The sequence below is a fragment of the Silurus meridionalis genome, chromosome 3 (genome assembly GCF_014805685.1).
Source record: "Silurus meridionalis isolate SWU-2019-XX chromosome 3, ASM1480568v1, whole genome shotgun sequence".
Lineage (NCBI taxonomy): Eukaryota > Metazoa > Chordata > Actinopteri > Siluriformes > Siluridae > Silurus > Silurus meridionalis.
This window is the reverse complement of record NC_060886.1, coordinates 12171331-12186739: the sequence shown is the minus strand read 5'-3', so window position 1 is coordinate 12186739 and position 15409 is coordinate 12171331.

Below are 15409 nucleotides of genomic sequence, written 5' to 3'. Positions count from 1 at the left end.
AATACTGTTTAATACCATACAATGTCAGTCCATGTTGTGCTAGTCTATTGTCTTAGATCAGTAACATTTGTTTAATAATAAGGAAAATAGAAAATTGCTTTAATTTTGTGAGAAGATCATGTAAAGACCACACAGTGTTTTAGTAACAATCTGTCAGTATCAGAAATCTGTTATTCAGATTTCAGAAATAAAATGTTAATAATTTCTTTGGATGCTGGATTATATATAGGATGGACTTGATTCAGATGTAAATTTTAACTTTGATTTGATGTGGGCTGGTCTGAAACTGAAAACTTTTTTGTTGGCTTTTCGCATGTGTCATGGGTGAGGATATCACTGAATGTAAACATTTTTGTAACAAAACCTTAAGCACAGTGGTTATGCCAAAGCTAAATTAGATTTTCGTTTTCTATTTCATTATAGTTTTGTATTTTATTTATTCGACCTAATCAGTTTACATTTGCTCACCCCGGTGACCCACATGATTCCAAAAGGGTGTTATTTTGGTTTGCAGTTGGTTTGGGAGAGGGTGAGTACTGCGTTCAGGTTTAGAGGAAACTCTTTGATGGTCTTCTCAGAAGAACACATGGAAGTGTTGATGGACCTGTTTTTACTGAGGTGGAAATTGGGTTAATACACAGCTGGTTTTAATGCTGATCATATCTTCATATAACCCTTTTCTCTGTCTCTGTCTCCTTCTCCCACCTTTTTCACACACACACACACACACACACACACACACACACACACACACACACACACACACACGCATTTCTCATCTTTGATCACCTCTTCTCAGTTCACATTGCCTTTCAAATTGTAGCCTCTTTTAAAATTCCTGTTGGAAAACCCCCCACCACCCACCTCCAAGCTGCTGTTGCTGCTTTTACCCTCAGGCTACAGCACCATCGGGCCACAACATATGTATTGGATTGTGATATGTGATATAGATTTCTACCGACCTGGTCAAAATATCTCTGCCTTTACCTCAACCCCAAACCCCCCACGTATACACAACAACACTACTAAAACTAGATTTAGTTCCCTCTGCAAGGTTGAATGATTTTCACTTTTGTCTCTTTGTTCCACATCACTCTGAGCCAAAATAACATTGGCTGCTGCTCAATAATGTATGAATCAGGAACACATCTTCTCACTTAAATGTGATTCCTTACCCTTCACTGCTGTGTGGTGGGCATGTGTCTGTGAATAGCCTAAATCAAATGTCTTTTTTGAGCTCTTAGAATTACTTGACATTCTCCTTCTTTTTCTTCTTCTTATTTATTTTGGTAGATTACTCTATTTGAAGAACACAGTCATGACCTCAACATCCAACATTTTATAAAAAAGGAAGTTCATAAGAAAAACACGTTGTTTTGGTGCAAATGTGATTACTAATGTGCTCCCAGAAACTAATAGTTGGTGTAATTGTTCAATTTTTGCTTGTTGCTGAGCTTTAGCATATAAGGGGAATAATATTTAGTTGAAATGTTTATTAAATTTCATTTAATATAGACAGTATGTGAGATGAGTCTACTTAAATACGTAAATAATAATAAAAGAAATTGGTATTAACTCAGTCTAGGTGCTCACACTCATCACTAGTGAAAATTACTTTTAATCAACTTATACCAGCTGTGTCTCATGTTGCATAATAATTTATTTAATTAGTTTACCAAAGTTTTAATTGTTAGAGACACTGGCTAATTTTTCAGTAGTTTGATTTGTATGAAATAAAATTTTAAACACATCTCCCTTACCCTCATGTAAATTTATGTAGATGTTTAGCTGAATTCAGCTTCCATCATGTTCATTTGTATAGAGAAAACAATAATCTGTAATACTGTGGTGAATTTGCATAGAATTTAACCTAATTTCTAACCTAAGCAATTTTTTAAAAATAAATTTAATGTCATTGGTGATAGTTCAGCACTCTGGACAGCTCTTCTAAAAAGTTTTTTAGCTTTATTAGACTATGTAATATTTCTAGTTAATAAAGAAACGTTTGCATTTTCGTTATTTACAAAAAAAAGCAACATAGTGGATATAATTACATGAGTGTAACGTTATGTAGGTAATTATGTTGAAATAATAGTTAGTGGAAAGTACATACGTAATTCTACTTTGGGGTTTTATACATGTTTACGGTATGTATTACAATTAATACTAATCATTTTCATAGAAAAAACATAATTATGTTTCTTACATTTTTATTTAGACTCACAAAATAGTTTGTATACTAAATAACTAATAAACTACTAAGTAATACAAAATAAATATGACATGTAATAATTTGATTCACATGAAAAGATGGTATTAAATTTCACTTGATTTCATAATAATTAATATTCATAAATCATTTGAGTCTCAACTGAGTTGCATAAAAATCTCTGACTATTAATCATCTAATTCTTATTTAATAGTAATTAAGTACATTTAAGTATGGATATGTTTAAAAAAAAAATTACTCATGTATAGCGTGTGTATGTGATTGCTAAACAAGATTAGAGGAAATATATTGTTATATTGGAAAAGGAAACAAAGTAACATTAAATGTATTGTTAAAAAAAGCCTACATTTATTTTAGGCACATAAGATAAAGTGTTAAAATACCAATGTCAAGATAGTAAAACTGGCATTTCATTTACACTGATGAATGAAATCTTTCCAGCGTGTGTGTGTGTGTGTGAGAGAGGGTAATAGCTGATTCTGTTGTCTGCTTTGTATATTTTTAAACAAGGTTTCCCTGTAGATATGTTATGTCTTGTAAATTATGCCTACAAATATTTTTAGCGATAAATGTTTTAAAGAGGGAGTTTAGATTATCTTCCAATCAAATGTCTATATGACGTCAGCACTGAAATTTTAGCTTGAATGGAATTCTTTTTTTTTTTTTTTTTTTTTTTTAATTACAGTGGCCAGGGTCCAAATCAAAGTCATTCATCCAAAAAGCCAGGTGTTTTCTTTTCTGCATGATTAAAATTGATGTCAAAGCAATAAACCAATACATTGTGTTCTGATCAGAAGACAATGAACGAACATCTCTCTTTTATAAAAAAAAAAAATTGGACTGCATCTATATTGGGAAAGAATGCATTAGATCATTCACGTTTCAGTGAAATTGCTAAAACGAACAAAAGAATGAGCTCAGTATTAGTTGTGAGTATATGTGTGTGTGTGTGTGTGTGTGTGTGTGTGTGTGTGTGTGTGTGTGTGTGTGTGTGTGCATATCCCTGTCCTGATTTTGAATTGAGTTGTTTGAAAGACTGCAGAGGAAATCAATCAATGCAGACTAAAATGTCCACATGCACTGAACAATAAGTTGTATATTGCACTTATATAACCTGACAGAGAACCTGTCCAGGAAAAGCCATTAAAAAGTGTGCACTTGTGTGTATTTAGGATCATGAAAGGAAACCATGAAAGAGAAGTCTTGATCAAAAGTTGACCACAGACCTAACTGTGTGTTAAAGAGTGCAATGGAGAGAGAGAGAGAGAGAGAGAGAGAGAGAGAGAGAGAGAGAGAGAGAGAGATTAATCTGACTCTGGCATGTTTTTGAGTTGCTTTAGTGTTATACACCCTGCTTTCTTGCTGATGCAAATTCCTTTCAGCTTTTCAGCTCTCTTGCTCACATTTAATTCATTAGAGAATTAATTAGTCATGTATCAGTGCATAATTATTTATCACTTGTGTAAATGTTTGATTCTTTTGCTTTCTCTTCTGCAGGGATTTCGAAATGGCTGGTGTTTTCATTGCATCCTTCTCCTGATGTGTGAATGATATGTGATCATAATGCAGCACAGAGCTTAGACAGCACCCCTGATCAAAATCAGACACTTGATTTATTACAGCTGCACATAAAGAGACAAGATTGACATTTTTTAGGACCTCGATCATTCATTTTTTTCTTTATATGTTGTGTGTAAAGAACAGAGTGAAGCAAAGAGATTGTTTTTATTTGGCTTTTGCTTTTTAATTTAATTGAATAGCAGATGTGACCATTATGCGTGTAAGTATGAGAATGTGTATTGTAAAGGAAAAGACCCACTGAATCCCCCTTATTGGGCTGTATCTTTCCACTAAGGAGAGCAAGTTTTTGGAATTTGCTGGTTTTATGATAAAACAATGAGAGAGAGAGAGAGAGAGAGAGAGAGAGAGAGAGAGAGAGTTTAACATCACTAACGAGTACTGAATTACTATTAAATATTAATGTTACCTAGTTATTAACTAGAGTGGAGACTGTAAAATTCTGGTTTTATCTGTTTTCTTGAACATAATCATATTACATTTTTGAAACAGAAGTTAAAAGATGCAAGTCTTCTTCTTATATTTTTAGAGCTACACTACAAACACATGATCCCTCATCACTTAGCTGATTTTTTTTGTACGCTTTATTGAGCTGTATTAAGGAGAGAACCTGGAACCACACATATTATTCAATTCAATTCAATTCAATTCATTTTTATTTGTATAGTGCTTTTAACAATGAACATTGTCTCAAATATGTTCTTTATAAGTAAGTTCGTCCCTGATGAGCGAGCTGAAAGGAGGAGAAAAGTAAATGACCATCGAATTAATTGAGAAACTGTCACTCAGCCTCAATCTCACCTTTATTCTCTTGTACATTTTCACCATTGGGTATCAGAGCAGTGAGAGTGTAGACACAGGTGACATATGACTTCCTTTGGTGTGTACAAAATCAGACTTTTCTCCTAGCATGTGTGTGAGAATGTGTTTCCTTAAACCCCAGGGGTGCTTTACACCTGTTTTCCGTTAACAGCAGGAGCTTTCTCCTACAAAGATGTGAGCAAAGTAGTAATGAACAGACTATCAGCTTTCCTGGCCTTTATTATGTACGATTATAGTGTTTTGCTTTAAGGCTTAGCTCCTTCATCAGCTGCTCAGGATTGCATCACTTTGTAATCCCCTTCCTCTCTCTCTCAGTACATGCACAGACAAGAGATTTAAATGAAGTTTTTAAGCCTTCTGGGAAACAGAGCAAACCCAGCCATTGCTTCCAACTGTCAACTTATGCAATTTTCATTGTAAATGGAGAACTAAATAGTTATAATATGCAGTTTTAAATCTTTAACTCCAATATATAAATAAAACTAAATTGTTAAATATGTTATCATATACACCTCTGGGGAAATAAAATTAGCCTTGCTTAAAATATTAAACTTTAATGGTCTTACCAACAAATCATTAGCCAGAATTACACTAATGGTTTCCTGAGACCTCATGTGCAATCATTTGCTCATTTACTATTGCTGCTTGAACTGGTCAGGAAGATCTATGTACATGGAAAATTACTTACATAATCTTTTTTTTACCCAAAAGTACAGTCATGTACTTTTGCATAAGATTCAAGCTAACACATGAGTGAATGAACAAGATATTTAAACTCATCAACTGTTCGAAGCCATTTTTATTAATCTTTTAAAGAAATCAATGGTTATCTCATACTATCTATTTGTTTATTTCTTGCTAATTTGATTGATTCCATGATTTATTGTTAAGACCATTCAATATTGGCCGATTTCTATAAAATTATTAGCTTTATTACCAAGTGTGCTTACACACAAAGAATTTGACATGACATCAGAAGCTTCCAGGGCAGGAGAAAGTACAGACATAATGTAAACCAGACAAATAAATAATGCAATATATACAGGGTAAAAATATTGTTTAATATGGGAAATATAGAACTAAGGAATACAAAAAATTATATAAAGGTTTTAAATCAACACATTGTGCAAATCGTTCATATTCAGTACATTATATGTGCTGTTTCTATGTTCTGTGTCCTCTTGAGAGCTCATATGTGACCACAGCATAACATTCATTCATGAGTTGACCAGATCTGCCTCTGTGAGGATGAGAGATTTTATTTAGTCATTTGGTATTTATGAGAGGATGAAAAGGGCCTTTGACAAACTAGCTCTTCTCTCGCCTTCTTGATCACTTGTACTCATGTTCCAGCCTTATTGTTTCTGTTTGCCTGTACCTTCACGCTCTTGTAGCCAAGTTCTCAGTATAGACAATGAGTGAGTGTTACTGGAGAAACAAAGCTGAGGGGACATAACAAAGTCTCTGATTTATATTGCCCAAGACTATTATTTACCATGACCTTCAATCAAGATTAGCATTTGAGGGTTTTAAGCCTTGCTTGCCCTTTCATATGTTTTGTGTCATCCATCACTGACTAAAATCTAGTCCTACCCTTTTTTTATTAAAACTTGATCACAGACTGCTCACATTACTCTGTGTGCAGCATCAGACATTTGCTTTCCGCTTTAAATATAGACTTAAATGCAAAGATGTCTTGCAAATAAAAAAAACTGTTATTATTATTAGTAGTATTATTAACAGTTATTTTTCTGCAGTAAGGGGACAAGATGAAAATCTTTGGAGATGAAAAAGTCTGTATTATGTGATTCTTACTAGCCTTAGGATTAATCCTTGTGTCGCAAACCATTTCTATTCCACAAGCCTAAATTGTGCTAAAGATTTCCAGCATCTCTTGGACCAGACCTACTTGCACTAAACATGTTGTGTGAATATCTGTTTCACCAAAGAAATAACAAAATCCAAAATAATCCCTATGTTTTTATTTACTGTTATTCCTGAATATGAGAGTTCTATATGACATTGACAGTATGACAGGACGCTTGATGTTTATCATCAACTGTTCCTACCTAAATATACAGTAGGTGAGATAAAAGTAGAAACAGAAACCATTAAAAACTAGCTCACATAAAACTATTAACAACGTTTCTTTGATATACATGTCACTGTCCACTTATTAAAAATCATATTCAGTCTTCTATGTTGGATATCTAATGCTGGAATAAAAAAAAATTTAAAAATGGGGACAGCACAGTAGACACTTATTAGACCAGGGAGGTGGTAGCTCAGTGGTTAAAGCATTGGACTTTGGATCCCACCACCAACAAGCTGCCACTGCTGGGTTTTTTGAGCAAGGCCCTTAACCCTTCCATGCTCAGTTGTAAGTCGCTCTGGAATAAGAGTGTCTGCCAAATGCCACCATAAATGCAAATGTAAATGTATTACATTACACATGTGCTTATCTTGTTGATTATGTTGTATGCCTGTGTGGATGTTGTGACAAAAATGTCTAATCTCTTTTAACATGATGGCTTACACTAAGGCATGTGCAAATGATCTATTTTAAAAATATATAGTTGAAATAATTTTATTAGCATGACAACAGAGAGAATAAAGAAAGAAATTTGTAAAGATATTTTATGTAGACAAAAATGCATCAAAATCATAGCCTGAATAGGAGTATTAATGTATGTCTGTATATATAGGAGTAAATGTAGTACTCAGACTGACTTCAAATGCATTTAGAAATAGAGCATTTTATTTGCTCAATTGTATATAGAAAGATTTGTATAAAGGTCTTCCTGAGGTGATAACTCTGTCCTCTTCTTATTCTCAGTTTCCCTCCAAGCACTTTATGGCAAACCTCACAAACCTGTCAGCTCAGCCAGTTAAAGCATGCTGTCGCTTTTATCTGTTTTTAATGCGCTCAGATAAAAATGTGAACACCACTCATAGCTGGATTCTAAATCGGCTTCACATCTGCACTGCACATTGCACAAAGTGCATAGGTACTTTTAAAATTGATGTGCAAAAGTCTGAAAGACATTACTGAACATATTTGGGAGAAGTTGCTCTTTCTACACTGTAGCCTACAAATGGACAGGACTTATGAGTTAGGTTATGCTAGCAGCATGTGAACATCTGTCAGGTGTTTGTTTTTATATGCATATTTCATACAGTTGCTGGACATTGTGCGCTCTGTATGCATTTATGTTCATTGATTTTCAAGTTTAGGAATATTACTGACAAATTGTATTTAGGACCTTCTCTTGCCTTTATGAAAGAAAGTCAGATTAACAAGTCAGCACATAACTCAAGACAGGACTGTAATCTTGCCTCTTTTAGACAAGCGTGTGGAAAAACATCAACCTGAGATCTCCCTCTCTTTCTTCCTCCACTGTCCCCCAGCAAAGCAGGACTCCAAAAGAAGAGAAGAGAAATTGGGGATATTGGACTTGGCACCTCACACTTGGGGAGCTCCAGTGAAGGGGGCCAAGCCCCAGGCGCTCTCAACACAGCCACTATGAGGAATCGCAGAGGAAAGCTGACCTGGCAGCCCCACTTCCTCTTGGCTTTGTAAAGGATCCCTAATTAGTGCAGGCTATCCCTTTCACTTTGTGTCTCCCTTTCTCCTCTTACATTCTCTTGATCTCTGTCTGATCTTCTGCTTCTCTCTAATTTTCCCTCTCTTTGCTTTGCTTCTTTCCTCTTAGCACTAGTATGGAATAGTTCCAGTGGTTGAAGGCTGACAACTTAGAGAAATCAGTGCCAGATGAATGGCAAGACAGCAGAGAGAGAAAGGAAGAAAAACACTTTATAAGATTACAATCACAAATTCACATCATACCTTTACGTTTTCATTAGACCAACTAATTTGACTCAGCAATCTGCCTAAGCAGTCTCAGCTGTTAGGATGGCACTGCATGCACTCTTGGAGGAAGTATGATTAGTCCAAAACTGCCTTTGGATGTTCAGAAGCTGACCACTGATTGAATATGACTGCTGAGACCATGTGGATTCAGCAACTCTCCATCGATCACTCTCTTATCACTCATCTATGGTTACATGTCAGTATGTCAATGTTGCTTCTGACTTCTCTCTGATCCTAGAGCCCATCACCTGGTCTTTATTGGTTCAGATGTGTGCAAAGTCCATGACAGACAGCACTATTCCAAGAACCCAGGCTTTGTATACCAGAAAATTACCTTCTGTGCCTGCATAGAATCCATATACATTGTTTTTTTTGACTGGCAAAAGCAGTATTTTCTCTAGTGGGCAACAGATCAGTGAAAACAGTATGAGATGGTTTCAAAGGCTTATTTTATAAATATGTTTGGCATGTGTCATTGCCTGTGTGTGACAAAAAAATATTTTAAAACACACATGGACAGAAGTGGGTCTGGAGTAAAAATGGGTTTTCAATCGAGTCAATGAAAAACATTTTGCTTACTTTTAATTCAGTCACATAACTCTAAACATTGTAGGTTTGCTGCCTCACAGCTCTAGGTATCTGGTTCAACCTTGACCAGGTTAAAACAGATCCTGAAGATATAATGTACATAAGGCTTGTCAAATATATATTGAGGTTAACTGTCTGGATTACAGGAGCTGAAAACTAGTGCTAAAAAGAGAAGATAAACAGGAAGCCTGATGAACAGACGGTTGTAAGGGGTCTCAAATGGGAAAAACAGGAAGTGGGACTGAGGAAAGGAAAGAGTGTTCAGGCCACTCAGGTTTTTCCAGCTGTTATTCCCAGCAGAGATATCCCCTACTTAATCAAGACATGAGCTTGACATGTCAGTGATACACATTGGTTCTTGGTACTTTGTTAAAATCTTATAGATTGTGACAGGGAAAAGATGCAAACATTGTTTAGCAATTAGGACAGTCTGATAGTCTGCATTCAGTGAGACTGAAACAATAGGATAATGGGAGCCATCAGGTGTCCATATGAGAGCCAACAGTTGACAACAGTAACAAATGCTCTCAAAAAGTCTCTGCAATCAAACATCCCTGCTTGCATTGCTGTCTAGGTTCAGTATGATGGGAATCTTGGCTGTTTTCTGCTTCACTTTGCCCCCCTTTCTCGATTCTATCCTTTTAAAAATGATGGTGGAAACCCTGGCCAGATCCGACTCCCGCAGAGCTGTGCACTCACCCCCTCAGACTAGTTTCAGTATCTGGAAAATTAGAAAACTGTAAAAGGGATTAAGACTTGTAAATCCATTATCGTTTAAGCATATATTCCTAATCTACATTTAGTCGTGCTGTTTATTTAGAATACACTCTCAGCTCCACACTACATAATCTCATTCAGATTCCAAGGAAGTACAAATGAATACTATAATGAAAGCCCCTCATGTATCAGGCACCCAGACCCAATCTTTTCCAGATGGCACTAAAAGACCACATTATTTACATTTAGGTTCTATAGTACTCTACTTACAATGTTACGAACCTCCACTGTTTTGCAGTGTTTTTTTTTGTTTTGTTTAACAGACTCTGATTATGCAGGAATGATGATTGTTTCCATTGGTGTGTCGTTGTCCTTAACGTGCACCTCCTGATATTCTTTAGTACATGTGGCCTATGATATTTGATATCCTCATTCACTGAACATTAAAGGCTAATCACTTATATCATTTCCATTAAGCTGGACCATTCACCCGTGGCTCTGTGGTTTTGGTCTGATTCATTATGTACCAATCCTCCTAGTGTGGCTGCGGATGGTCTGCTGATTTCATTATGCCTAATTGTTTCTGTCTGTGAGGTTTTAGCTAAACCAGGATGAAACTGATCGTCTACCACTGTCCACTAGAGGGTGGTCTGTACTCAGGAATAGTCAGATATGCTAACCCATGAAATTTTGAAGTCTTGGACGAGAGTTATGTAAAAGACAGTATATGAAATGATTAATATATTCAACGTTAAAGACACCCAAAACATTTATGTAAAATAATAAATTGCAAACTAAAATGATTGATCACAGAAGGCAATGAGGTGTTTACAATTTATCCTAGTCAAGAAGTCCAGATTTTATTAATATGTACATTATATATATATATATATATATATATATATATATATATATATATATATATATATATATATATACAGTGTATATATACAGTGTATATATACAGTGTATATATATATATATATATATATATATATATATATATATATATATATATATATATATATATATATATATACACACACACACACACACACACACACATGAAAGCATCACTAATAATATTGGGGCATATTCAGTCTCATCATATGTTTGTTAGGTGTAAGTACACTGTACCAATTTACCATGCAAATTGGGAGTTTTTTATAATAACAATAATAATCATGATTTACAATTCAACACAATTAACATTTAACAATTAATTACGAATTGTGAGCAGAATAACCAACTCGTCAGGGACTCCTAACATCCCAGTCACAAACTGTTTCAAGACCAAATACCATCACCCAAGTGAACTTTACTACACCGTTACTGATTTTGCTTCAAGTAATCATCATGCACTTCTGCTACACTCTATACATCCTGAATCATCTCTGGATAATTATAACTATATATAATTCTAAATTCATAGCAAATGCTGAAAAATGAAGATAAAAGATATTGTAGCATTTGCTATGAATTTAGAATTATATATAGTTATAATTATCCACATTTTTCTTTTCTCCTATATATCAAATGAATATATGTATATTCTTAGTGTAGTTGCACAACAGCTTCTGCTTATTATTCAGCATATTATAATTTGTTTGTTGTTTATATATTTATATGGTTATCTGCGCAATGCTAGTATTTGCACTTCTTTGCTGCTGTGTACCTGTATTATGACAATTTAATTGCATTGTTTCTTAAACACAAGGAACTGCAAAAATCTTTCATAGTCCTAAAGATAATCTGGTCTAAATCTTTATATTTTGGCTTAGTATATTTATGTGGATATGTTGATATAATAATACAAACAGAAGACAAGAAGTTCAGAATTTTCTTCTTTTTTCACAAAAAAAATCCATTGTTTATATATAAAAACAGGGCAATCTGTATAAGCAACAACCATTATGTAGTTATTCACCTAAAATGTTAACAGTTTGTTAAAAAAAAAAATAGACTAATTTCTGAGCAGCATTGTTAGGATACAAAAGGAGATTCCAGCTGTGCTGTGTATGCCTGGACTTTTCTCTTCTTTGTTATTGAGAAACAGAGCTGCTAACAACAGGCCATAAAATCAGATCCTGCCAGTCTCCAAGCAATCTATTGTGTACTTTAATTGTCCTCCTAACTGCATGCAAATGCTAAAATGTTTGTTCTTGGCTGTGTTTATGCCACTGAACCTTGAGATTTTGCTGCTAACCTACAAATCAGCGATGTATTGACTTCACATATGCCTCTGACTAGAATCATGTCTGTAAAAGCTCAACAGCCAAAAAACAATTGCATATTGACTATTTTGATGATACATAATCATTAAATGTGTAGGTATACTGCACATTCATAGAATGTTTATCACTTGCATGTGTCTGTTTATGGTGCTTCAGTATCGTGGTATATAGCGTATAAGACTGCATTACAATTGTCATGTTCAGTGCAGATGTTTTCTGATCCGATGCTGTGGTGCACTTAATCGAATTGTTGGCCACTGAAGTCATGCTTTGGCTGCAGTGTACATCATAAACCCCCAACAAACTCTGGTCAGTTCAGAAACTCTACCCTCTTCTTTGTCTGAACATCGTTCTGCCTGCATCTGCTTATTGAAACCCGTTTTGTTTATGAACACAAAAAGATAACACTGAAATTACATTCAATGGTTTTCACTGATTTCTGGGTGTAATACAATTTGCATTAGAAACACATTGTATACAGTACAATGTGTAGTGTATTGTATATGATGGCACACGAGCAAAGGAAGTGTATAGAAAAAAGCAAAATGATGCACAGTAATGAATGAGGGTACAAGCAGCGTTAATCAGTTAATACTGTCCTGCTCTGTCGCTCACTCGCTAATATATCAACATCTCATATACTCATCTCAAAAACACGTTTTGTGACTTTAGTGCTCTAGAATGTTTCTAGACTGCAGTTTAACTTTCTCCCTACTCATCAATGATGACTGTGCAAAGTCTGAGTGACACAGCAGTCATTAATGTTGCCCAATGTGCAGATGCTGGGTAATGATATCCTAAACCAATAAATGACTGAATGATAAATAATAATCCTACAACTACAAACTCGTAAAAAGTAAACTAAATTTGCTTGGTTGTACTGGGACCTTGGTGCCTTTCACTCTCACAAGAGGTTCTTAAAGAGTTTGAAGCTTGTAGGAGCATAAAATGTACATGACCTATCCTTCTTTGTCTTGTGTGTGAATCAAACTGTGTTCTGTAAGCATGGACTGAAACATTCCTAAGTGATAAGTGCAACACTGCTGCCTTGCTACAGCCACAACTATCAACTTTAACCCATTCAATTATGAATATATAATGGAGAAAAAGTGAAGACAGTGGAGGAGAGTGAGAAAACAGAATACTCTCCTCCCTCCTGCACTCATTCCCTCCCGTTCTGTCAGCGCTATAACAAAAAAGGAGACAAGGTGCTGAAACACGGCTCTCCTGAGGGACCCCCCCCACCATCGCCATACTTAATATACACACCTACACACACACAGAGCAGTCTAATTCCAATACATAGTTGTGTATGAGGGTCTGCTGTCTCGGAACATTTTGGCTATGTGCTGTGTGGCATTAAAGAACAAAGACCTAGATAACTCTATTACAGCCCATGCATAGTCCAATCTTTTGTGTTTGTTTCTTGCTTTCAGCTGAAGCCTTGCCAGACATGGCACAGCCATAATGAAAAACAGACTCTCCGCTGAGAAGCAAACATTGCTTTACACAAAATACTTGTCTCAAATTGTTTATTTTCCTTAACAGAGTTTCACACTAAAGCAGGAGGGAAAATGAGTTTATGAGTTTAAGCCGTGGAAATTTCCTTAGGCACTCCTTGCATTTTTTTTCAAACACATGGAACCATCCATCCGTCAAACTAGCTGATCCATCCATCTTCCCATCCATTTCTTCATCCATCCACTTGGGTGGCAGGAGCCCTGTGGGCTTGGCAGGCTGCAGTGTCAGAGGGGAAGGCCTGTCTGTCAGTGTCAGGATGGAGAGGCATATCAGGGAGTCGTTGATGCAGGCTGAGGCCCAGTGCTCCCCAGACCCCCTGCCTGCTTCTATTATCACAGGTGGACTGTCGGTCACCACCAAGCAGCCTATCCAATCTTCAGCTCAGGAGGTGCAGTCAATAGGCCCTGATCATAATACTCTCTAGTGAGTCATGGGAAGGAGACCTTGCAGGAACTTTTAGAAGAGCCAAAAGGGTGGTCATGCAATATATCTGTGGTGAGGAGATGAACAATTAGTGAGCACACAGAGTGACGAAAGACATGCATGTTGAAGATAAACAGTTTTCTGCCTGCACGGGTAGTGAGATATTGTTTTTACTAGACAGTTTGAGCAGACGGACATGTAATATGGTCTCAATAACTGGTTTGAACTTATGTCAAGTCAAGTCAAGTTTATTTCTTTAGCGCTTTTCACAATGGACATTGTCTCAAAGCAGCTTTACAGAATTTAACAGTTAAGGTGAATGATGTGTATTTATCCCTGATAAGCAGCCATGGCGACTGTGGCAAGAAAAAACTCCCTTAGATGTTATAAAGAAAAACCTTGAGAGGAACCAGACTCAAAAGGGGAACCATCCTCATTTGGGTGATATCAAGAGTGTGATTATAAATCTTTAAAAGCAACACCAAACACCGGAGAGTGAGAACTAACATGAGCACTGGAATGTAAGATTATAAGTAAAGTCCTTTCTACAGTCTTATACAGTCATTTGAGGTTATGGAACCAGGAGCTACTGAGCAACTCATAAAATAGCTCAACATTTGAGATGATCATAGATCCAACACCAGCTTCTTCATGCCAGAGCCATTATTACTATAAAAACTAATGACTAACTAATGGCTGAACAAATATAAACAATAGTCTGGTTGTAGTTTCCTAATAGCTAGAACATAGCCAGACAATCCAGAAACAAAAGTTTTTTTAGATTATATTATTGTTTACTGTTAAACAAAAACTCAGTACCACCTTTTTTCTAATTATTCTTCATATTTCACTATTTTTGTACAATAATAAAGACATAAGTATCATTAAACAACACGTACTCAAAGTATTAAACAAATTAAAAATAATCAATTCTTAACAGTATTCCTGATAGAATAGGACCACCAGATTACTGTACAAAAAAGTCTCTTCCAGGAATAAGTGGAGGAGAACGTGAGAAGAAGCTGGAATTAAATTAAACCACCTTTCCTGCACAGGAAAAGCAAATGACAAGGGAAAGAAAGAAAAACAACCTGAACTTTTTGATGGAAAGAGCTTCATAATGGAGGTGCAAAGTAAAAAAAAAAAAAAATCTATTTGGTGGCCAGGAAACAGAGCCTAGGGGCTATGAGTCTGAATAAGAGAAACTCTACATAGCACTGACAGTTCCCTTTGCGATATCTATATACAGATATCAGAGTTTCAGGAGACAGAATTCTGAATGCCGGAGGAGATGATCCTGAATATGAAAGTATAAAAAATGCAACCAGATGTAAAGGTGGGAGAAATTAACAGCAGATGTTATTGAAGGAATAATAAAGGATCTAAAGGCCCTTAACCATCTATGCTCCAAGGCCATTGTATCAT